We start from the raw sequence: 23,656 nt of genomic DNA on the forward strand, positions 1-23,656 counted from the left end.
TGCCCACATTGTATATTTGGGACTTCCTAGCCTCCCTAATTGTGTGAACCAATTGCTTGTAATAAATCTTTCTATATAAATATACATACTATCAGTTCTGCTTCTCTGGAGAACCCTGACTAAGTAACCACACAGAATTTCTGGCATGCACAATTAATGTTAGAAAACTTGGTAACAGGTAGCCAGTCATGCACCACTCACTATTGGCCCCACCTATTCAATTCAGGGGTTTGTTTGGCTTTTTTTTTTTCAATAAATGAAACCTGTTTTATTACTTCAAGTGTTAATGATAAAAAAAATTTCAGCACAGCTCTTGCATTTAAAAAAGTGAAACTACATACTATGTTTCTAGTTCAGTAAACAGACGAACCTGATTTCTTTGAATGACATAATTGAGCATTGTACAGTACATCTCATGAAGACCCATAAATTAAAGAACTACTAGTTTAAAGTTAGTGATTATGAAACAAATATGTATTCATAGTTTCAGTTTCTTTTTCTTTCCTCTACCATCAGGTGCTCCATCCATTTTACGTTTCTGAGTTGAAGGCTTTGGTCCTCTTTTCTTTTTCTCTGCCTTCTCTTTTTCTTCTAGTTCCATGTTTTCTCTTTCAATCAAGGTAATTAAGGTGTTACATCTCCTCTGGAGCTCCATTGCTGTTCTGGACTTAAGAAACCAGTCAAATTTGAACAGTGGAGAGTTGCAAATACACTGTAGTAATTCATCATAAACATTTTCTTTGTCAAATCCAAGTTTGTGCAGCATACAGATCAGAAAACGATCCTCTTCCTCAGTATAGCTTTTTCCTTTGTTAGTACCATATGATATTCTCAGCTGATGGAAAGGTGCTTTGTACCGTCCAATCTTTGTGTCAAGTGCTTTTTTGATACTAATTCTTCTTTGAATTCTTGCCTCTCCCTTTTCAATATGAGCCATAATCTTCTCTATGTCTTGGAGTTCATTGCATCTTCCCCAGAACACAGCTGAGTATTCAGTAACTTCTTCTGGAGTTTTTCCTTCTACTTCTCTTGCTATATTTTCAATATCATCACGACCCCACTTCTCATTAGCTTTGATAAACTGGTTAAAATTTCTCTTATTTCAATTGGTAAATCCCTGTGTTAGAAGCTTCTCTTTTTCTTCTAATTCTTCATCATTTAGGAGTTCAGCTTCATCAATTTTAAGCTGTTCTTCTTTCTGTGCTTGTGCTGCATTTGGTAGGTCAGGATTTCGAGGCACCTTGTACCCAATAGTTTTTCTGTAATATAGAATTTCTTTTTCCTGTAATTCAAATAAATGTGGAGGAAAAAACTGGAAATCCTGAACATTGGGTTGTTTCAGAGGTTGAAGAGCCTTTGGTGCTTTAGGTTCACTGATATGAAGAGCTTCCCTGAAATAGGCATCAACAGAATAGTTGACTTCTCTTTTTCTTTTAGGTGGTTTAATCCACTCTGTGAAAGCAATCTTTTGTTTTTCTCTATAATCTTCTCCTTCAAAGTTATTAACACTCAATTCTGTATCCATTGTAAAGTTTCTAAGTGAGTTTTCACCCATCTTGGAGAGTTTTTCATTCATCTCTGCAGTCTTCTTTGCACCTCTTTCCAAAATACCATCAGTATCTTCATCAGTAATCTCACTTTCCTTTGAAGCAAATACATGCATTGCCCCATGTCTGATCATTTGAAGTATTTCATCTTTGCCAATTTTGTTCAGATTCTGATCCACAAGTCTTCCTTGTTGAATGACTATTGAATCCAGTCTGAGTTTCATCTCCGCACGTTCCACTATTCTTTCTTCTACAGTGTTATCAGTTATAAAGCGGAACACTCTGACTGTCTTGGTTTGTCCAATTCTATGTGCTCGGTCCATAGCCTGGAGATCTACTTGGGGATTCCAATCTGAATCATACAAAATTACTACATCAGCAGTAGCAAGATTGATGCCAAGACCACCAGCATGTGTGCTTAACATGAACACAAACTTTGTGCTGTTTGGTTCATTGTATGCATTGATGGACTCTTGTCTCTCATCATGGGGTGTCTGCCCATCTAATCTGCAGTACTCATAATTTCTCCACATAGAATAATCTTCCAGAATATCCAACACCCTTGTCATTTGACTGAAGATTAGTACTCGTGAACCTTGTTCTTTTAATTTAGGGAGCAGCTTGTCTAATACCACCGTTTTGCCACTGTTGGTAACTAGATGCATATCTGTGGTATAAGGTGGACCAGGTTCAGCTCCATCAAGGAGATATGGATGATTATAGCATTTCCTCAACTGCATCAGGATGTTCAATAACCTCATTTTGTCCATCTTCCCTGCAGAGTTTAGTATATCCATATCCTTCATTAATATCCGAGTATACCATTCCCTCTGCATTTTGCTGAGACCCACATAGATTTTTACTTCCTTCTTTGGAGGCAAACTCTTTTCAACATCAGCTTTAATTCTTCGAAGGAGGAATGGGCGCAATACCATATGAAGCCTTTCAACTAGCTTTTGATCCCCAAGGCAATTATTTGTATCAAACCAGGAATCAAAGTCATCAGCAGAATTAAAGACATCTGGCAATAAAAAATTAAGAAGGGACCAGAGCTCATGCAAGTTGTTTTGAAGAGGTGTTCCAGTTAATAATAATCTATTTGTAGTCTTGAATTCCCTCAGTATTCAGATAACTTAGACTTTTCATTTTTGATCCTGTGAGCTTCATCTATAATTACCTCCAATTAAACTTTTTGAAAACAGACTTCTCTTTTATAAGCATTTCATAAGATGTTACACATACATCCCATTCTCCTGATAATAAAATGTCCCTGACCAAAGCAGCTCTTTGTTCTTTATCTCCTATCAAACAAACAGACCTAAGTGTTGGTACCCATCTCTTGAATTCACTCATCCAGTTGTGTAATGTAGATTTAGGAACCAAAACCATATGAGGACCAGGAATGTTTCTATAGTGTTTCATATACCCAAGAAGAGAAATTGTTTGAAGAGTCTTTCCCAGACCCATTTCATCTGCAAGGATACCATTGATGCCATACTCATACAAAGAAATGAGCCAATATAATCCTCGAACCTGATAACCTCTCAGTTTACCCCATTTTACATATGATGAGTCTTCAAATCGAGTGCAAACGTTGGTTGTTTTGGAGCTTTCTGTTCATAGGTCTTCATCTTCCTCTTGCTCTGTTCTACGGTGTCGGTAGTCGCCTACTGATCGCAAGTTCTGTTTCTCATCCTTTTTTATTTGTGGGCGCCCTGGTTTCATTTTTGAAGATGAGGTTGGAGTCTTCTGAGCAGCAGGCTGAATGAAATGTGCAAACAGCTCTGTTTGCTTTAATAAATTCTCAAACTTATTTGCTCGGTCAGTTCGCATTTTGTCTTCAGAAGTAGGATCTGGCTCCTGGATTTCTTTTTGCTTTCCAGGAGATGTATCATCAAATACTTCCTCCATCTCGGAGTCCGCGGTGTCTGCGCTGGCTGCGGAGGGGGCTGCCTGAGCCGCGACGCCTTCGGGGCCGCCTTGGTTGCCGCTGCTCACGCCGCTGGCGGCCGAAGCCTGGGCGGCTACGTCACCACCGGCTGGTGGAGGAGCGAGAGCCCACCGAAGGCCCCCTGCGCCGCCGTTCCTCGACGAGCCTGCGGCAGGCCCAGCAGCCTGGCCTCTCACGTTGGCCGATTCTTCTGCGGGGCTTGTTTGGCTCTTTTAAATGTGACCTTTGGTTAGAAAAGGTATTTATGAATAAATAAAAGGAAAATATCACTTGCAGGGTAATTATCAATTATAAATGCAAATAAATGATCATATGTAAGCAACATCCTTCATGCAAATTCTAAGAATCATTATTTAGGACAGCTGGGAATCACAATATATTGAATTTTTTAAAGGTATTTGAATTAGGTACTGGTTAACTGAGCATAAAAAAATCTGGAATTATTAGATGTTTATCTCAGTCCATCATATTTTACTGATACTGCCTTGGTCTTTCACTATCAAAAACTCGAAGAAATTTCTCCAAAAAGGCAACTTATAGTATGGGAGAGTATATTTGTAAATGATTTATCCAATATAGGGTTAACATCCAAAATATGTAAAGAACTCATGATTCAGCACCAAAAAATCAACCTGATTATAAAATGGGCAGAGTACCTGAACAGACATTTCTCCACAGAAGAAATGGCCAACAGGCATATGAAAAGATGCTCTACATTGCTAATCATCAGGAAAATACAAATCAAAACCACAAGGAGATATCACCTCATACCAGTTAGAATGGCCACTGTACAAGAGTCAAGAAATAACAAATGTTGATGAGGATGTGGAGAAATGGGAACCCTTCAATACTGTTGGTGGGAATGTAAATTGGTGCAACCAATATGGAAAACAGTATGGAAGTTCCTCAAAAACTAAAAATAGAAACACCATACAACCTAGTAACTCCACTTCTAGGAATTTACTGAAGAAAACAAAATCTCTTATTTAAAAAGAAATATACACCCCTATGTTTACTGTAACTGCACTAGTGGGGGTGAGGATTTAATAATGTGCATAACTGTTGAATACTTGAAAAGTGTTGTATACTTGAAAGTAATATAATATTGTATATTAACTATACTTCAATAAAAAATACATTGAAAAAAGAAAAAAATTCAAAGTTTCTCAAGGATTATTCCTAAATATTATATATTTATTGGAAAGTTTGTCAAAATAATCAATATAAGCATATAAAAGGGTGATTTACATGCTTATGAAAATGGAGAAGTAGTTTCCAGAATTTCTTCTTAGATTTGACATGGACAACCGCTAGGGTATGTACGCATGTGATTTCATGGAATAACTAGTAAATTATAAAAGAAGCAGCACATCTGTTAAATTCATGAGTAAACAGGGTATAGAAACTAAGCTTGAATATTTAATATAAATATATATTTTATATACATTTATAAAAATATGCTCTTAGACTGAGTAGCACAAAAACTGGATGCAAATCTATTGAAACTAAGGAGGTATGGAGTAGATTCACTGAAAAGAGGAATCAAATGCATACCTAATTTTTAACAACAATAAAATCTAGAATATTGACATTTAAAAAGAAGAAATCTAAGATCAGGAAAGAATATATTCATGTAAAAATCACTGTGACAAAATTTAAACACAGAGGTAATTACCATTTGGTTTTTACAGTAAAAAGTATCCATTTGGAGACTAAGATTTGAAAGATATGGGGTAAGGATTCAAAAGAACTAATATACTGCTATTTGAAATTAGAATAAAAGAGAACAGAAAAAATGTGGTGGAGATAATCATCAAATAAACACTTAAAAAAGTCTCCTGATCTGAGCAAAGACTTGAGATATGAGATCAAAAAAGGTCAGAGAATACCAGGCAAATTTAGTGAAAACAGACACCCTGCATATCCAGCAGAAAAGATGGGTTGTTTTCAAAGGATATAATGAGGTTGCGGTTCGGTTTTATTTTCCTGATCACTAAGGGTCAGAAATCAATAGAGCAACATCAGCAGCTTTGAAAGAAAAAAGATTAAGGCCTAAGAATTCTATACCCAGAGAAGCCATCATTCATTTGCAAGGGCAGGAGAAAGATACTCTCTGACATGCAAGGACATGAAAATTATATCACCTAAGTAGTCATCCTGAAAAAATTACTTGATTATATGTCCAGCTAATGGGAACATGAAGCAGAATAAATTTTTTGAGAAGGGAAATATATTTATAAAAATATTATTGTGAGCAATGAAACCAGAAAGAAGTAACAAAAAAACAATTATTGTTAATATAATAAAATAATGAGAATTAGTTAAATGGATTTCTAAGTGGACATTTGAGGGAAAAACACTGCTATTAATTTGTAAGAAAATAATTTCAATAAAATTAACAGGAAAGAAGCAGTAGAATGGTAGCAATTTTCAATTAACGGAAGTCAGTCAGTTTTAATTAATTACTGGACACTGGTTTTTCAAAATAACCAAGCATGTGTTTCCAAGACGAAAGCATTCAGAATCATCTGGACAAATTATTAAGCATATGAATCTCCAAGACTAACTCAGACCTTTGGAAATAGATTTTAGGTTTGGAGTCTGAGAATCAAAGCTATTAAAAACAGCTTGCCACAATATTGTTTTGTGTAGCTGGCATATTAAACTTTATACAGAGAGTTTAGCACAGCTCCCATTGTTGGGAGGCAGCCAATCAAATCTCCCCTAGGAGAACTGAATGAAGATCCTTACCCTATAATGTACCAATGCCTTTTCCTTTCCTTCCCTTTGAGCAATTGTTAAGAGTGGGGAAAAAAGAAAACTGTGATTGTCTATTGCATTTAAAAGTTCCCAGAAGATAACATATTAAAATAGGAGAAAAAACATATGAGGTCTTAAAAAGTTTTATGAAAATTCATAATTGTTTTCTGCTTCCTATTTAAAGTTTGACTGAGAGAAGATCGCTTTTTAAGGCCTCAGACATGGTCAGCAAACAAACTTAAAACGGACATCCCCACTGATCCCACAACCCACAATGGTGAATGAAATGAGGTAAGAAATGTGTGATTTCTGGTCAATCTTTTCTGCCCTGGGGAGATTATACAAGGGGATAGAGCACCTTCTTTTGAGGCTGTCACGTGGTCATGACTTCAGATTTGGCTAAGAGTTGGGTAAAAACTTCTGGTTTGCCCGAAGAACCCTGGGATTTACCTTTGCAGACACTTGAAGACAAGAAGTACATGTTGCTCAGGTAACAGATTATCAGTGCATTATTGAAATAGACAAAGCTGTATAATAAACAGAACCAAGAGTGCTCTATTTCTCACACAAGCAATCTGAGGAGGGTGCTATTTGCTGGCGGGCAGTCCTCCTCCACTTGGTGATACAAGCACTGGGATACTTTCCGTCTTGTGGCTCTGCCCTTAGAGCTCTGTCATGGTTAGCATCCAACCGGCAGAATGGGGGAGTGAGAATGTCCCCATTATTAGAACTGAAGACAATAGTTTGTACTAAAGAAACATAATTCCTTAAAACATAATTCTGGAAACATAATTCTTGGCTAGATAGCTTTCAACAAATAGCTGTCCCTATTATAAAATATTAAAAGTTCACATTGGACTCTGTCTCTTTCTACATCCTAAAAGTTGCATCTCATTATAAAGAGATTCTTTCTTTGAACAGAAAGAATCCAAGTTGATTCTAACTTTCTGAAAGGTGTCATGCCGATAAATATAGACTAAAAACGTAACAAAATTAACAGGAAAAAGATGAATGCTTGAACTGAAGAAATGCACAAAAAACACAAATTTACAAAAGAAGAAATGAAAATGGAAATAAATGAGAAAAATTATATTCAATTTCACTAAAACCACAAAATGAAATTGACTTCTTTTTTCAAACTGACATGATATTTAGTACTATCCAGTATCAATGAGGTTGTATTATCCATTGTTCGTATTTTTTTTTAAAGATAGCCAATTCGTTGCTTTGTTTTTCTTACTGATAAATAGCTAGAAATATGTATTACAGTCTTAAAGTAATATTCTTTTGACTCAGTAAATTCACTTCCAGCCATCTACCCTAAGGAAATTAACAGACATGTGGAAAATGATTTATGAATAAGGACATTCATTGCAGCATTATTTATAATAACGAAAAACTGGTGCAAAATTCCAGCTCTAGTAGAATAACTAAATGAATTATGTTACAGCCATACGGTGAGCTCTCATTTAGTTAATCAGTGATATATTTCAAAGAAGTTATATATGGAAAAATGTTCACAATATAATATTAACTGAGAAAGATAACCTATTGTATATGTGTATATATATACATATACATATACATATATATGATATGACATTAAGAATGTCAGTTTGGTGAATAGAAAAGTAAAAACAAAAACAAATAATCCAAATTAACACATGGAAAAGAAAAAGTCTAGTAAGATTTATGCTAAAATATAAATAGCAGTTTTTCTTTTTTAGGTTTCAATATTATGAGTTGTAAGTCTTTTCTCTTTTATGTTCTTTTACATTTCCCAGCATTTCTATAGCTAACGTATGTTATTTCATCATTTAAAACAGTCTGTTAAGGAATAAAATGTAACATTTCATAGAGTTTAGAATAAACTTTAGATGTTCTGTACTCTGAACTTGTACTTAATGCAATGATCATCTCCATCGTAAATCAAATCACTATGGACCTGTACTAGTCACCAAAAGGGTCTCTTTAAAATTTGATCATTAGTTCTGTATATAAAAGAGCAGTTAGGAAACCAGTAGACAGAACCAGAGCACTAGTAATTTATTTTCATTTATTTAAAGTCTATTCTTTTGTTTTTTAGTTCAGTTCTTCCAAATGATTGTATTTTTCCTTACCAAAGAAATATTTGAGTAAAAAATGAATATAACAAATCGTTTATAATTAACATTTTAATTAGTAGTTTGGATACCTGTAAACAGATTTAAGCTTTCTCTTTCTCTCTCTGCTAAATGAACATTGTAGTACCTATATGACAGGAGCATCTTCTAACTTTTGGAGATGTCAGCTTTTAAAAAAAAATTCTATATAGGCATTCGGAAGATGCTTTTAGATAACTCTATTCTATTTGTTTTGAAAAACTGCCTCTAAAGTAATCTATTATAAAGTATGCAGTCTCCAAAAGCCATAGCTCGTTGCCTAGCAGCACACTTGGTTATGTCATATAATAAAAGCAATATGATAAAATGCTATTTTTCAGGTATTAATTTTTAAACACTTTTCTAACTAAAATAATGTATTTTATGGATGGGAATTTTTGAGAGATGGGTCTTGTAAAAACAAAATAAGAGATGGTAAATACCACCTAATTGAGAGTCATTTTCTTAATGACACAATATTAAAATTCAAGCCCAACTGTAAGGAAGTGAAAACAAAACTCGTAGCCAGGCCCCCAGGCTCTACGCTCTACTCCCAGAAGCACGGCCCTGCATTAAGAGCCTGCAGTAAGAGGATGAAATTGCATGTCTGTGAAGGGAACTTAATGGCATTATGACCTTTACTGAACACACAGAGTGCCTTAAATGCAACAGAAACTATCTAACTTTGTGGAAGTTATTTTTTAATGTCAAAATTGTTACAGCAGGAAAATTTTAAAAGCTAAATTTGAATCCTATCATGAAAATCTGAACAATCACCTTTTGTGTGTGTGTATTTCACTCATTGTTCTTTTTCTTTACATTTCAAAAAGTTACTTGAAAAATCTCACCTCCTGCTTTTTTGCTTAAACATTTTCCTGATGCTCACTGATCAGGACCACCGAGATCTTTTATTTCTTGCTGGCCTTCTTTCAAAATTTCATCTGCTTTTTCTATTTTCCACAAACCTCAACTTCTTTTTTCCATTGTCTTTTTGTGCCCCTGTGTGTGTGTGTGTGTGTGTGTGTGTGTCTGGTGGTGGTGGTGGTGGTGGAGCATGGTGGGAGAGATCATACCAGTGAGGAGACTGTCTCATATGAAAATACACTTAACTAGTAATTTAAAGATATGGTCTTCCTGTCAAGTGTGTTTGAGGGCTTAGAATTTAAACTGAGGCTTTTGTTCAGAATTTTTCATTTTTATCTAATGTCTCTTCCTTTAAACTTTGCAGTTTTTCACACATTTCTGTCCATTATGCTTGCATATTCCAAGCTGTAGTTATTATCGGTAAGGGGTGGGAATGGTAGGCAAGGCAAATGCCTGACCATCAGTCATTTTAATGCTTCATTCACTGGCAGACTTGCCTTTAGTTTGATGTTTCAGCTGCTATTAGGAAAGCTTATTTTTATTAAAGTCTCTACCCTTCCTTTCTGTCTAACAAAGAGTTGGCTATGCATTCACCAAAGGATTTCAACACAAGAAGACTATGTGTTTCAGCCCCTTATTCTAGGGAGGCCATATAGCTAATGCAGTCCACTGGTAGGAGGGTGGAGGTGTGGTGTTTCACCTGCAGACTGGGCACAGTAGCAATCCTTGGGTTAACTCAGGGACATTTTAGTCGAAGTGTTGAGGATGGTGAGGAGTATCCAAGCAGGTGGACTGGTGACCATGGGAAAGCAAGGCACCAGGAAAACTGCCAATCAAAAATATCCACATTTTATTTTGACTGTGTGAGATCTAACTTTTATTGTGTTATGTTCTTATGATTTGGATAACTTTTTTTGTCATAGCAGCCAGTGTTACTCATGCTACTATAAGCCTGTTCACTTTGCCTCCACATAACTGATTCAATATGATGTGTAGGCCTGCACACTGTAACCTGCAGTTCATCTATGCTGAAATATTTCAACAGGCCTACCTACCACTCTTCCATAATATCTCATTCTTAAATCCTTCCCCCATGATCCTCTTATTATATAAATTGTTTGTATCTTTCCTGAGGAGATACAGTTTCACATTAGTAAGAATTTTTAAAGAATTCAGCATTGAGATACCACAGAGATCCCTAACTAGGTGTGTGTGTGGAGGGGGAAGGGTGGCAAGAAGACCACTGATTATTTGAGGAGACAGTATTTAGGAAGGTTCAAGGGCATCAAAAAGCCAGGTGTCACTGGTATATGTTCTGTACTCCTCTACATGACAAAATGATGCATTTCCCCCAATCATTTTTAGTATGATATGATGCACATAATATAAAACCTACCTTCTTAGCCATTTTTGTTTTTTATTTTCGAACTTCTGTCTTAGTGTCTCCCATGCCTAATTTAACAAGCAGGTTTAAGGAACACGGTGTAGTCACTGGCATGGGGAAAGTGGGAAGCCTCAGATCCTCCACTTCCTCTCCAGCTCTCATGTCCATGGTTATGAATTCCTAGCTTTACTTTAGGACACTTTCCCTAGTTATGCCAACCTTCAAAGAAGGGTAACTTCTTAGGTTTCAATGTCACCGACATGCTAAGTGTGACTAAAAATCATAGGCATTACTTTATCAAGGAGAGGGATGCTGGAGCAAGGTAACAGTGCTCCAAGAGTACTTAAAAGGGCCAGAAAGTGTCAATAATGTAAGGATCTCAGTCAAATATTTTGTGTTATATGGTTTTAAAAGTCAATTTGCTCTTCTTAACGAGTTTTCAACATCTCTGCTTTTTCCAGATTCACCTTTTGCCAACATTTTAATTCAAACTTACTCAAACACACACATCCTGACTGTTTATAAATGTGCCATTCAGTGATGCTTAATAATTCATAATGTTGTGCAACTGTCACCACCACCCATCTTCAAACTCCTTTTATCTTGTAAAACTGAAACTCTGTCCCCATTGAACACTAACTTTTCATTCTCTCCCCTCAGCCCCTGGCAATCACCATTCGACTCTCTGTCTCTATGGTTTTGACTACTCTAAGTTTTAAATCTTATTCCAATTCCTTTACTTCTTTGTATTTTCTTTTACTATCTGCTACCTTCCCCAATCCACCCTCTTTGAATGCTTTAGCATAGGACTTACTGTCTCAAGGAAGAAAAGCACGAATATTTTTTTAAAAGGTTGGGAGTGGAAAGAATGGGGAGACATTGAAAGAATTCCAGGCAAAGACAACAAACTTTGGGGAAGACATGGTAAAAATGATGACTTTAGAGTAACACTTCCTGTCCTTTGATTTGTAAAGATTTTGGGTCTGGGAGTCAGGAAAGAGTTGGAGGCGAAACAAGGAGAACTTTGTAAATCCTGTAGGATTTTTGGATTTAAGAGCAGAGAAGAGGGACTCTGAGAATACATGCTTCCGTGACATACTTAGGCAGCAGGATTTTAGAATCTTCAGAGAACTCTCAGAAAGGCCAAAAGCATCAAAAGAAGTATGCCCTCAAGAGTGACAGGAATGTTGTGAGACACGGTGTCTGGGCAGCTACATGGCATGTTCTGTACATGGCCAACCAACTCCTGTTGTTTAAGAACACCAGGGAAGTGAGCCTGGGAAAGGGCTGCATACAACACCCTAAAATTTTACGAAAGCAGAAAAATGTTACTTGTTGGCCAGATTGATTAAAGACCTAAAAAGCTGCAACTAACAGAAAACTGAGATACGGCCACACAAGAAGATTTAACTCTTAACCAGTGCCCTCACTGACAGATTACATTGAATGAACATAATAAATTGAATTGAAAAATTCAGTTCCATCTCCATCTCATGAATTGCCCCCCATATATGAAGGCTCCAGATTTTAGAAACAACTTCAAGGAAAGGAAACACCAAGAAGAATGCAATTAATTTCTGTCAAATCATGAAACAGGGCTTCATATTAGGAGTTAAATTCAGAGCTAAAAAAGGCATTTATACTTATTGTCCTCCTGAGTATCATGTGGAGAATTATACTGTTGTAATAAGTATGCTGACAGAGATCCACCTTCTCCAACCTTACTTCTTGGTTTACTTTGGAGCTTTAAGGCTGCTTAGGGTCAAGTCTGACCTTTGTCTTTTTGGAAGTTTGCTGTGGTGTCGTTTCTTAAGCAAATAAAGCATTAAGCATCATATACCTTCATTCTCCCAGATCAGTTATAATGCATCAAGCATTTACTCTGAACTGTTAACACTAATTGCAGTCTCATAAGTCTTCCTGTCTTACTAATTGTCAAAAATAGTTCTTGGGTGACTATGAAGAGCCATAAAGGTAATTATGCCATTTGGAGCTAGTGGAAGCTCAAGAGTGTAAATATCTGGGGGAGAGATTTTAAAGTCAGAAATGCCATGAGAGTTTCGTCACAAATTTCCCCTGCCCAAAGGATCTACTATTGAGGTATGGTTGGAGAAAGCCAGCAGTTTGAATGCATTTGATAAAGCTCCCTTGATAAACTCACTGTTCCTTACTCGTGGTTATAAATACTATATCTAATGTGTTCATAATGCATTTGGAGGGGCTGTCAATTCAGTCAATGGATATTTATCTTGAATCTCCTCCATGTTAGATACTTTGCTAGGGCTTAAAATATAAAAATGCAGAGAGTATACAAAGTCCTTGCTGTCGTGAGGCTTATCAAGTAGTGTGGAGAGAACAAAAATGAAAGAAAGAACTGTTAAGAAGCAATAGTGTTATTACAAAAAGTAGAGAAGGGCAAGGTAAAAACAAGTGGTGAAGAGCTAGGATGGTCAGGAAAAGTACCTTGGTGAACCAGCACTTCATTGATTGATGTTTGTAGGAAACTGGGAACCAAGCCACATAAATATCCTGGGAAAATCATTCTAGGAAGAAAATGTAGTAAAAGTAAAATCTTAGACATGGTAAGGTGCCTAAGCATGTTGGTAGGATGGCAATAATACCAGAGACTGCAGCTGAATTGTTGAGAAGAAGACCAGCAGCAATGAGGTCACAGTGGTAAGGGGGCTGGATCACATACAGCAGTTAAAGAGACAGGCTTTTATCATGAGTGAGATGGGAAGCCACTGGAGAATTTTAAGCAGGGGAAGAGCATTAATCTGATTTACATTCTTTGATAGTATTATTTGTGGCCAAAAGGAGGCAAAGACAGAATGAGGGATACTGGTTAGTAGGCTACTTCAACAAACCAGGGAAGAAATGATATTGTTTTAGCCCAGGGTGGTAGTAGTGGAAGTCATAAGAAGTGTTCTGTTCTGTATTTTGTTTTAAGGTAAAGCTAACAGAATTTGCTGATATACTAGAGATGAACTGTGATTACAAGAGAATTTTGTCTAGAGCACTAGATAAATGAAGTTGCCATTTACTGGGATGGGGAAGACCGAAGAAGGAGTAGTTTGTAGCAAAGACAGAATTTTTTGGAGCATATGAAAAATTTGAGACTTGTAATCTCAACTATTATATAATAAAGATAAGAGGTTGAACAGGACGCGGAAGTTCAGGAGAGAGATCTTAGTTGGAGATTCAAATTTTTATACTTCTAAGCATGACATTGATCATTAAAGTTGTGGAACTGTAAGATCACCTAAGAATCTAGTGTTGATGGAGATGTCTAAAGAATAATCCCGAATCTAGTATTTAGAGTCAGAATAGTGATGAGGATACATTTAAATAAAATAAGCAGCAACAGCCAGTGAAATAAAGAAAAAAAATGATAAAGGAGTATTGTGTCCCAGAAATCAACTGCAAAAAAGCATTTAAGAAATATGTGGGTGATTAAATAGATTAAGGAAGAAGTGGATTAAAAATTGCCAATTGGATTTAGCCAATGAGGATGACATCACTTGATAACAGCAACTCTAAGAGTTGGAGATAAAAATCTACATTGGTCTAGATTCAAGAGAAAATGATAAGAACTGGAAAAATTTTATTATGAAAGGGAACAGAGGATTTGAAAAGCAGATGAAGGGGAATGAAGGATAAAGGAGTTTCATTTTTAAGATGTCCTATAATTAATGTATGTATATTAAATAAATAATATGCATTTAATATATTTAGCACTATACAAATATATACTAAAATTTAATAGATTAATCAGGTTAAAGAGGAGAAGTATTATCCAAGATCCACGAGTGACCTTGAATAGGAGAAGTTCTGGACGAGTTGGCAAGTTGGTTTAGGTAGGAGAATAAAAGTGCCAAAAAGGATGGAAGAAAGAGAAAATCTGGGCACAGATGCAAGTAGGCTGCTGGATTTGGTGGTGGGAGGATGGGGCAGCTCTCTACTGAGGGCTTCATCTCCTCAATGAAATAAAAAAATGATCATCAGGTGGAAGTTAGAACAAAGGAAGGGCTGTTGGAAGTTGAGAACAGACAGGGTGTGAAAAACTCACCTGCATAAGCAGGAGAAAGTACTGGTCAGAGAAATGCACTGGGCCACCACTGAGACTGACACCTCATTTGGCATTGATTTCACAAATATAAAGAGATACGGTGTCACACGATGTTTGAATTCTTTTTAAATTTTTCCCCTTGAGATCTGCTCAGCTGCTCAGTTCCATTAACGAGCAAGCAGAGAGGTAGACAAACCAGCAAGTCAGTACGTCTGAGGCAGGGAAGGCAAGGAGCTGGAGCAAGTATTCCGGCAGCCTAAATTGCTGTGAAAATAGATTCTTCATGTTCAATTTATTTCTCACACACTTATCAGGTAGGTGGGTGTCTTTCTGTGAGTCATGAACCTATCTTTTTTTTTTTCTTTTTGCCAGTTACAAGTCTTTCTTTAGTACCCACGGGGTACACAGTACCATATAAGAAGAGGTTTTCAGTGCATGTAACAAATACACGTGTAGAAAACATAAATACATATAGTGAAATACAGTTTAAAAATAAGTTGTTCAGGAAAAAGCATATGATAGTTGGCAGTTTGCTGATAAATAAATTTTGGGAAAACTGCTGGAGGTCTTGAATTTTGTGAGGTGTAAAGAGGAAAGAAGGCAAATTGGGGAGAGCAAAAAGAATATTTAAAAAGGTAACTGGGATGGTCTTGACGTATATAGAAACGGATTATAGAAGCAAGAGTGTGGGGCTGAGAAATCAGAGAAAAGGGCAGACTCTGGGCCAGCTAAGTTCTCTTTGCTCTTCAAGCACGCTGATGGAAGAGTATTCCTCGGCAGGCTATATGGAAAGTTCTAAAGTGACTGAATAGTTCAGCAAGGTTCTGGTGAAGCAGTTGAAACCCAACTGCTTGACTTGAAGGTTTCTCTTGAAAGCATAGAAAAAGGAGGCCAATTTTTAAAAAACATTCTCGTAGCATACATCAAGTCCACTTACGTTCCATTGAAGAGAACTAATCTTATGACCACACCTACTTTGAGCATTCCCAGGGGAAGTAATTCCTGGCTGGATACCTGCCTTTCAGCTGCACATTTATTACTTTGGAAGGGTAGAATAAGTGTCGGTGGACTTCTAGTTGCCTTTGCCATGCCTATTATAATAATGATGTGTATGGAATTTAACTAGGTAAGGAAGGACATTGGACTATGAACAGAGTTAAATGCTTTGGAGAACCTGATGCTGGTAGGAGAATTGTTGAAACTAGACTACTCGAAGTAATGGCCCAGAAAGATAGAAGATGAAGGCTAGTAAGTGGATACTTTAAAGGGTGAGGAAAATTAACTGCTTGACTACCAATCTGTGTGACTCACAAAGCCAGTGTTAGATAAACCTAGGGTAACTTGAGGTAGGGCCTGGACCTGGGACAGCATCATGATTAACTTTTCCTGCGTATGATGAGAGATGCTGAGATATGGGCAGTATAGTAAGCACAAGAGGGACCCCATATTAAGGCTAATATTCCATTTTAAAAAGCAGAGATCTGAGAAGTAAGATTGCTAACATATCCTTTGGTAATCAGACAATAACCCACGCAATCTTAAGGCAGGGCAAGCAGTCTTAACTGATGTGTCCCCACTGCTTGAGGGTAACACTATCTTGGAGAAGAACAGGATCAATAAATCCCTTGTGTTAAGTTTACCTTACAGAATTACCTAGAGGACTGACTGTGGATGAGGACATCTTCACTACAGAGAGATATCATGAGACCACAAGTCAAACCTATGCCCAATAAACCCCCTCTGCCCTTTCCCCCTTCCTGAAAGCCTTAAAAAGACAGAATCCCCACCCTTTTAGCATACCTCCTCTCTGAGGACTTTTCTTTCTTTAAGTGTATACTTTTAAATAAAGCCTTCTCACTGTTCACATTATTGCATTTTGTCTCTTTGCTATTTCATTCTATTTCCAAGTCTTCACTCTGTCTCTGCTGCTTTATTCCTGATAAGTAGGGAGGGGCAGCTGAGAGCTCAGATTTGGGCCTGCAAGTTCCTGTCATCTAGGTGACCTGGACAGAACTGCAGCTGTGTGATCTGCTCTTAGTAGCCTGCCTGAAAATCTCCTTTTTTAGGAAAGTTCTCAGAACATAATCTCACTTCATCCCACACTCCACAGCTCCCCACAAATCCTGGGGTGGTAGGGACTAGTCCCCACACCATGCAGATCCAAGCAGACACAGGACACCAGGTGAGCCTGGCTTTAAGAGTTGGCAAGGGAATCTGCTCTAGGCTAAGAACTTTCCCTCTTTCCCTCTGCACTGTCCTGTTCTCTGCTGCTTGCAGGGCAGCTGCCATTCCCTGCTGCTCTGGCTCTAATGAATTGTTTCTTTACTTACACTTGTCTGACCTGCTTGAAAATTCTTTCTTGTTCAACGTCAAGAACCCTCCCTGTTCCAGCTTGAGGTCTCACCTGGCGCGCAGGGAGACACTCCCACACACAGCTGCTTGCCAACACAATGAACATAAAAGAAGTTACCAGTTTTGGTCCTAATTCTTCCACTGATAGTATGTGCTCTAGAACAAACTTTTTTTCCCTGACTTTAATTTTCTCTTGTAACAGAAATGCTAAAAGACCCCATTGCATTATTGGAAAATTGAGAGCATATAAATGATATGGACTATGAAATTTGTACTTTCTAATTGTTTAGTTGTTCATATTTCTAGCTGAATGTCAGGATGCTGATAACTCCCATGATTTTGGGATACTTGTAAGCACTAGGGTGAAATTAGTGTTGCTTCTGGCTTGTCATGTATCCCTCCTGACCTGCAAAAGAAAACAAAATGACTTTTCCAAAAAAACAATATTCTGACTCATTTTATCTACTTATTTAATACAGTAAATGGAGATTGTAGGTTGGGGTAGGATAGAATTACTGTTACAATGCAAAACTCTGTGTGCTTTCTTTGAAAGAGGAATGCATTTGTGAGGTCTGGGTTCTTTTCTTGGTTCTACTACACCATTAGTATGTGCAAATAAAGGTTAACATATTTTGTTACAATAAAACATCTTCTCTCTATATGTCTCAAAATAAAACTGGTAAGCATATTCTAAATTAGAATTAATATTTTTTCCAGCTGATGATGTATAGGAAAAGATGAACCTAAATTTGAGTTACAGTAAGAAATACAACTACCAAATATGCAATTATTGTCCTCTCCGCTTAGGGGAGGAAAGAAAGTCAATGAAAGGTATTTGAAATTTCTCTTTCCCTTTCCTTCTTCTCCATTTTCCCCATTTTCTCCATTTTTGTTCCCCTCTGACAATAGAAAAACAAAAACAGAAACAAAACTCCTGGAGAATATTGAAACATTGAGAAGCTATCAGGATTTCTACTATAAAAGAGAGGAAGGAGAATTTAGGGCAGAAGAAAATGAAATTTGCAGAGGAATAGTGAAGAGAAAGGGATTTAAGAGCATGAGGACTTGCCTGATTATTGAAAGATTTTAGAAGGGTTTTAGAAGATCTGAGAGATTTCGAGAATGTATGTGTTGGTGGCCTGCTGTCTTAGTCTGGGCTGCTATCACAAAGCACCGTAAACTAGGCGGCTCATACAAAATGTATTTCTCATAGCTTGGGAAGTCGGAAGTTCCAGATGAGGGTGTTCAAGCTCTGGAGACAGCCCTCCTCAGGACTGTAAACTGCCTGCCTCTCGTTGCATCCTCCCATGATGGAGGGTAGAGATAGGAGGCAAAATCCAATGTGACTTCGTTAGGGTACTAATCCCATTCATGAATGGGTTCCAACCTAATTACTTTATCCCAAGGACTCAATGCCTAATGCTATTACACTGGGGGTAGGATTTCAACATATGAATTTTGGGGGGGGGGCACAATCATTCAGTGTCCTGTATGTCACAAAAGTATTATAATGATGTTGAAATGAAAGAAGTGGCAGTAGAAATTGAGAATGATGAGCAAATGGTGATATTTAGGAGAGAGAATTAGTCTGGAGGTCCATCATGCAGGTCTGATTAGATGCAGGGAAGAGGGTATCTCTTTCCTCTGTGTGAGATCTCTCCCCAGCCAAAGTTTTCCCCTCTTCACCTTCATACTCTTTTCTCAGGTCTTCATATCTCCACTTAATCATCACTTCCTCGGGAAATCCTTCTCAGATGACGTGGTCTTAAATGCTGTCACAGATTTCCTTTGATGTCTTTTTCAGGAGTAGCCATTAACCTTATTTCATTAAAATACACGTCTCCCATTAGACTATAAGCTGTCTGAGTACAGGGACTGTTTTCATTCTGCCAGTGCCTCACTGCTTGGTGGACAGTGCAATTCTGTAAAAATGTATTCAGGAAATTACTGATTAAGAAGTCTCAAGAATATCTTGGTGTGTTCTTTGTAAGGTATTGGTATGGAAACTACTTGGAGAGTGTTGTCATTCACTAGGACAGAGCAGGACCAATACAGGAGGTGGGACAGTGCTTACATTCACTATTATTGGTTTTGAGTTTAGGATGCCTATGGGTCGTGTAAGTGGATATGTTGAGTCAGCTCTCAGGGATTGTGGAGCTTGTGCTTTAACTGTCAAGATAAAGCGTTTTAACTTCATTCAGTTAGAAGAGGATATAGAAAAAAAAGGCTGAAAAAGTGTGAGTGGATGGAGAGGACAGTCAGAAGAGGATATGTTCACAGAAGCAAAACTGACAAAGTGGACAGAAAACTTCACTGACACTCCTTCACTGTAGGGAATGAGCTGGAGACAAGGCCATCTGGGTGTTTCAGCATCTCAACACCTTGTCTACTACTTAGCAGCATAGCAGTGTTAATGCTCAGTCAGAGGTTCCAACACATGGAGAAATTACTACTCTTATTTTTATTCATACTTATGAGCACCTGTACCTTATAATTTTGCCATGTGTTGGTGGCCTGCTGTCTTAGTCTGGGCTGCTATTACAAAGCAACGTAAACTAGGTGGCTCATACAAAATGTATTTCTCATAGTTTGGGGGATTGGAAGTTCAAGATGAGGGTGTTTGAGCTCTGGAGACAGCCCTCCTCCAGATTGCAAACTGCCTGCCTCTCGTTGCATCCTCCCATGATGGAGGGCAGAGATAGGAGGCAAAATCCCATGCGACTTTGATAAGGGTACTAATCCCATTCATGAACGGGTTCCAACCTAATTACCTCATCTAGTCTCAGTTACTTCCCAAAGACTCAACACCTAATGCTATTACACTGGTGGTAGGATGAGAAATAGCCAGAGGACCTTAGTGGCCAATCATTTAAATGTATGTTTGAGCCAAATGAAACCTTGAGAAATCCAGACTCTACAAAATGTTACCTTAGAATATTTTTGCATACATTATCAAAAGAAGAGGCTTTCAGCTAATTTGTATAATTTATCAGTGCAATACAATGCTATGTTAGGTTGAAAACCAGTGATTCTTTTTCCTCTATCAGGAACTTATAAATGACAAAGTTGTGATTTAGATAACACATTTTTAAAACTGATGTAGCTAACCTTTTTGTTAAAGTATTGAGAACTATATCTCACATTTTTTTAAATTGGATGTCATTGGCATGTAATATTGTATAAATACAAAATGTTTTCTCTCTTGTTAAACTAACTAAAAAATGTTTCTTTGCTATTGTCTAAGCAAAATTTTATTTCTCATACAGCATTTTAGATGTTAATCAGAGACAAAGCTGTATCTGGCCAGAAAGGGCTATGCTTTAGAAACTAACATTTACACTGCACTTTTTGCTGGAAAAGCCATTTAAGAACATAAATTAATCTTTACAAGCCTGCTGAGTAGTAGTTAATGAGAGGAAGGGTGATCATTAGTCCCATATTACAGATGAGTAAAACTACACTGTAAGCTTAGTGACCAAATTAAAATTATTACTCATGTGGCAAATCATTTATGACTATCCCCATCTGATATTTCATGCTTCAAGTTTTTTTAATGCATAATCATCTCTTGGATGAATAGCTGCATTGCTCTTAGGTCTTTAAGAGAAAAAATACTTAAGTAATAAGACAAGGCACATGGAGTTTGGTCAATACACAGTGGAATATCATTACCCTCTGTTGCATACACAGTGGGAAAGAAAACTTATACATCACCGACATATTTCATTGCTTTCCATACAAGCATCATAGTCAATTAAGCAGAGAGCTCTCTGTCAACAAACTTGACATGTTCACCTAGGGACTGTCACAACCTCCCCTCAAATCAATATTCAAGTTATGATGGACAGACAGCTTCACAGATGAGTGTCCCTTGATTTTTAGCTACTTTTGCTGCAAAATTCTCAAAGCATGAAAAAACAAACTTAATTAAGCTTAAGGGATATGGTTGCATAATATAAATCCGGAGCAAACAAAGTCATGGAGCATTAAAGAACAGCTTAATGAAAGTCTGATCAACAGGAAAAAAAATGAAGAGCTGCTTCAACTGATTCAATCAAGTTGGTTCTTGGTGATTTAGGAAGGCAAATGTTCACTTGTAAGAGGTTATTTTTGAGAAGTAATTTCCTAGACTCTTTAAACTGATGCATATCTTGAGAATTTCTATACTTTCTAATATATTTGACAAATTGCTGATAGTTTCTCCTTTCTTCTTTGATCTATAAAATGATTCATAACAGGCTCCAGAAATGGAACAAAAACATTTTAAAACTTTAGTGGAAAAACACAAAGGCATGAGTTATCAGAAAGCATCAATGCCCAGCCTCAGAAGTTTTGACAGATGTCATCCTCTGGGGACAACTTTTCTTATGTGGGAAGGTATTTCTTCTGATAGAGTTGGGTTCATCGAACCCCCTCCTTTCTGATCCTTCATTCTAGGGGCACTCTGAATTTTCCTTTTAGACTCTAATCCTCTTGGGAATGTCACATTATCCACTTCTTTGGGTGAAGATTAATGGCAAAGGTTAAGACATCCATGAATTAATTTAAATTACAAATGATATCATTAACTTACAACTTACTGCAAGTTGACACAGGAGTCAGCTGGAAAACCTCTTCAAAAGGGCACGTGGCAAGGAAATATTACTGGGAGAGAGGAAGGACTGGGGAAGTAAACCGTGCCATAGATTGTCCAAGGATGCCTTTTTATTTTCTGTTTAGAAATGGTGATGTCTCTAGTTTTAGATTATAGAGCTGTCTTTATGGAAAAAAAATTAAAGAGAATGATTGGGTAGCATAGAGATCCATTTCTACAACTGAACACAGTTCTATCTGCAAGAAAAATGTAAATAATAAACAATGAAATTGTTCACATGCAACTACAAATAATCACTTTTTCTCATTTGAATGACTTCAGTTTCTAGAGGGGAAATAGAGAACAGACAATAACCTTTAACATTAACATATAAATTGTAAAAAATATACCAACAAAACTGGAAAAATCCTGAAAAAAATATTCAGATGTTCAGCAATTTCAGTTCCTCTAATATAATACAAAGCTAATAAGTTAAAAGAAAAAAAGAAGAAAGCAATGAGATGTTTAAACAATGTTACAAATGTTCATGCTGAATGGCATGCATTTATCCTCACTCCCTTGTTTTCCACTCAGATAGAACTCTGTGAAGTTTGATTATAATTTTCCAGCCTCAGTTACATACAGACAATTGAAGGAAAAAGCATAGTAAGGATTGTGATTTTAAGGGCATTTTAATTAAGACTTTACATTACCAAAAAAGCTTAAACCCTTCCCCCATGTATATATATTTTTCTATTATTCTTTCCTCTTCTTCCTTTTTTTTCTTCATTGAGTCAATAAACAGTGTATGCATGTAATATACCAGGCACAGTGCTGGGCACTGAAGCATCAAAGTTGCAGGCCAGGGAAATTTCATAGATTATAATTTAGGCAGACTTCTATTTTTGAAAGACTAGAACAAATCTTTTTGGTAGTTTGCATTTTCATTTATTACTACCTTTGGGTATTTTAACAAGTTACTCAATACTTTCGATGCTTTACTTTTTCTTCCACAAAAGAACAAAGAAGAGTAAATTCTTTGTTTGGTATGTAATAGATATATAACACAGATAATGTCATTTAGTATCAAAGGCAAAAATTTCAGCCATTCTGAAAATGTACCTACAAACTCAGTTTACAGCCAAGGGTTTTACACACCCAAATTCTACTATTTTTTTTCTATCTCCAGTTTATTTCTGGGCTCTTTCCTCTTTGTAAGGGGTTTCAATAAAAGACACTATGCAACTCAAAGATAAGTAAGAAGATCAAGCAGAAGTGGTGTTTCAGAGTGTCTAGACAACTCAACTTATTTTGTACCAGCTGATGAATTCACTATATAAGTTCTCAAATTCTCTATTTTCTATTGTCTTTAGAAACAACCTGTATATTTAGAGTTTCTAGCTTTCATGCAAATGTTAGTTCTTTATTCCAATTCTGACTTTTCTCATTTTACTTAGAAAAGAAAGTAGAACAAATACATTCACTTCCACCATAAAAATATTGATTTGGATTCTTTATGACACATATATAGTTACTTTTAGAATTATTACATTCACTCACAAATTCCTACAAGCAAATTTTCCTACCTTTGTAGAAACACTGCCAGCTATCCACAATGTCACTCAGAGCTGCAATTGTAATTATGGCTAAAAAATTCATGGCTTCAAACCAGTTAGATATGTTTGAAGATAAACATAAACATAAATGTGGCACAGTATTAGCACAATGTCCTGTCTCCTGAGTGTCACCAAACATCTGTGTTGGAAAGACAGAAGCAAATGCACAAGCAGGCTCTGGTTTCTCCATCTGTGCACGTGCGTTCTGTGATGACACACTAGGGCATATGTGAACAAATAATGAGAGAACGTTGTCATCAGCACAACTCATACCCAAATCTCATGTGATTCCTGTTGGTAGTTTTGTTGTCAGTTGTGCCTCTGTGGTCCAGCTCTGTGGTCCTGAACAGAAAACAAACTCAAATCAGTGTTAAAAGAAATAATGTTAATTTATTTCCT

The 23,656-nt window shown here is 36.9% G+C and overlaps 1 pseudogene; it reads right to left on the bottom strand.

Annotated features, from left to right (window-relative positions):
• Positions 1-239: 239 nt before the first annotated feature.
• On the bottom strand, positions 240-23,422 carry LOC118969134 (SWI/SNF-related matrix-associated actin-dependent regulator of chromatin subfamily A member 5 pseudogene; annotated as a pseudogene).
• Between the last annotated feature and the right edge of the window lie 234 nt (positions 23,423-23,656).

This window comes from Manis javanica, chromosome 5 (assembly GCF_040802235.1).
Source record: "Manis javanica isolate MJ-LG chromosome 5, MJ_LKY, whole genome shotgun sequence".
NCBI classification, from domain to species: domain Eukaryota; kingdom Metazoa; phylum Chordata; class Mammalia; order Pholidota; family Manidae; genus Manis; species Manis javanica.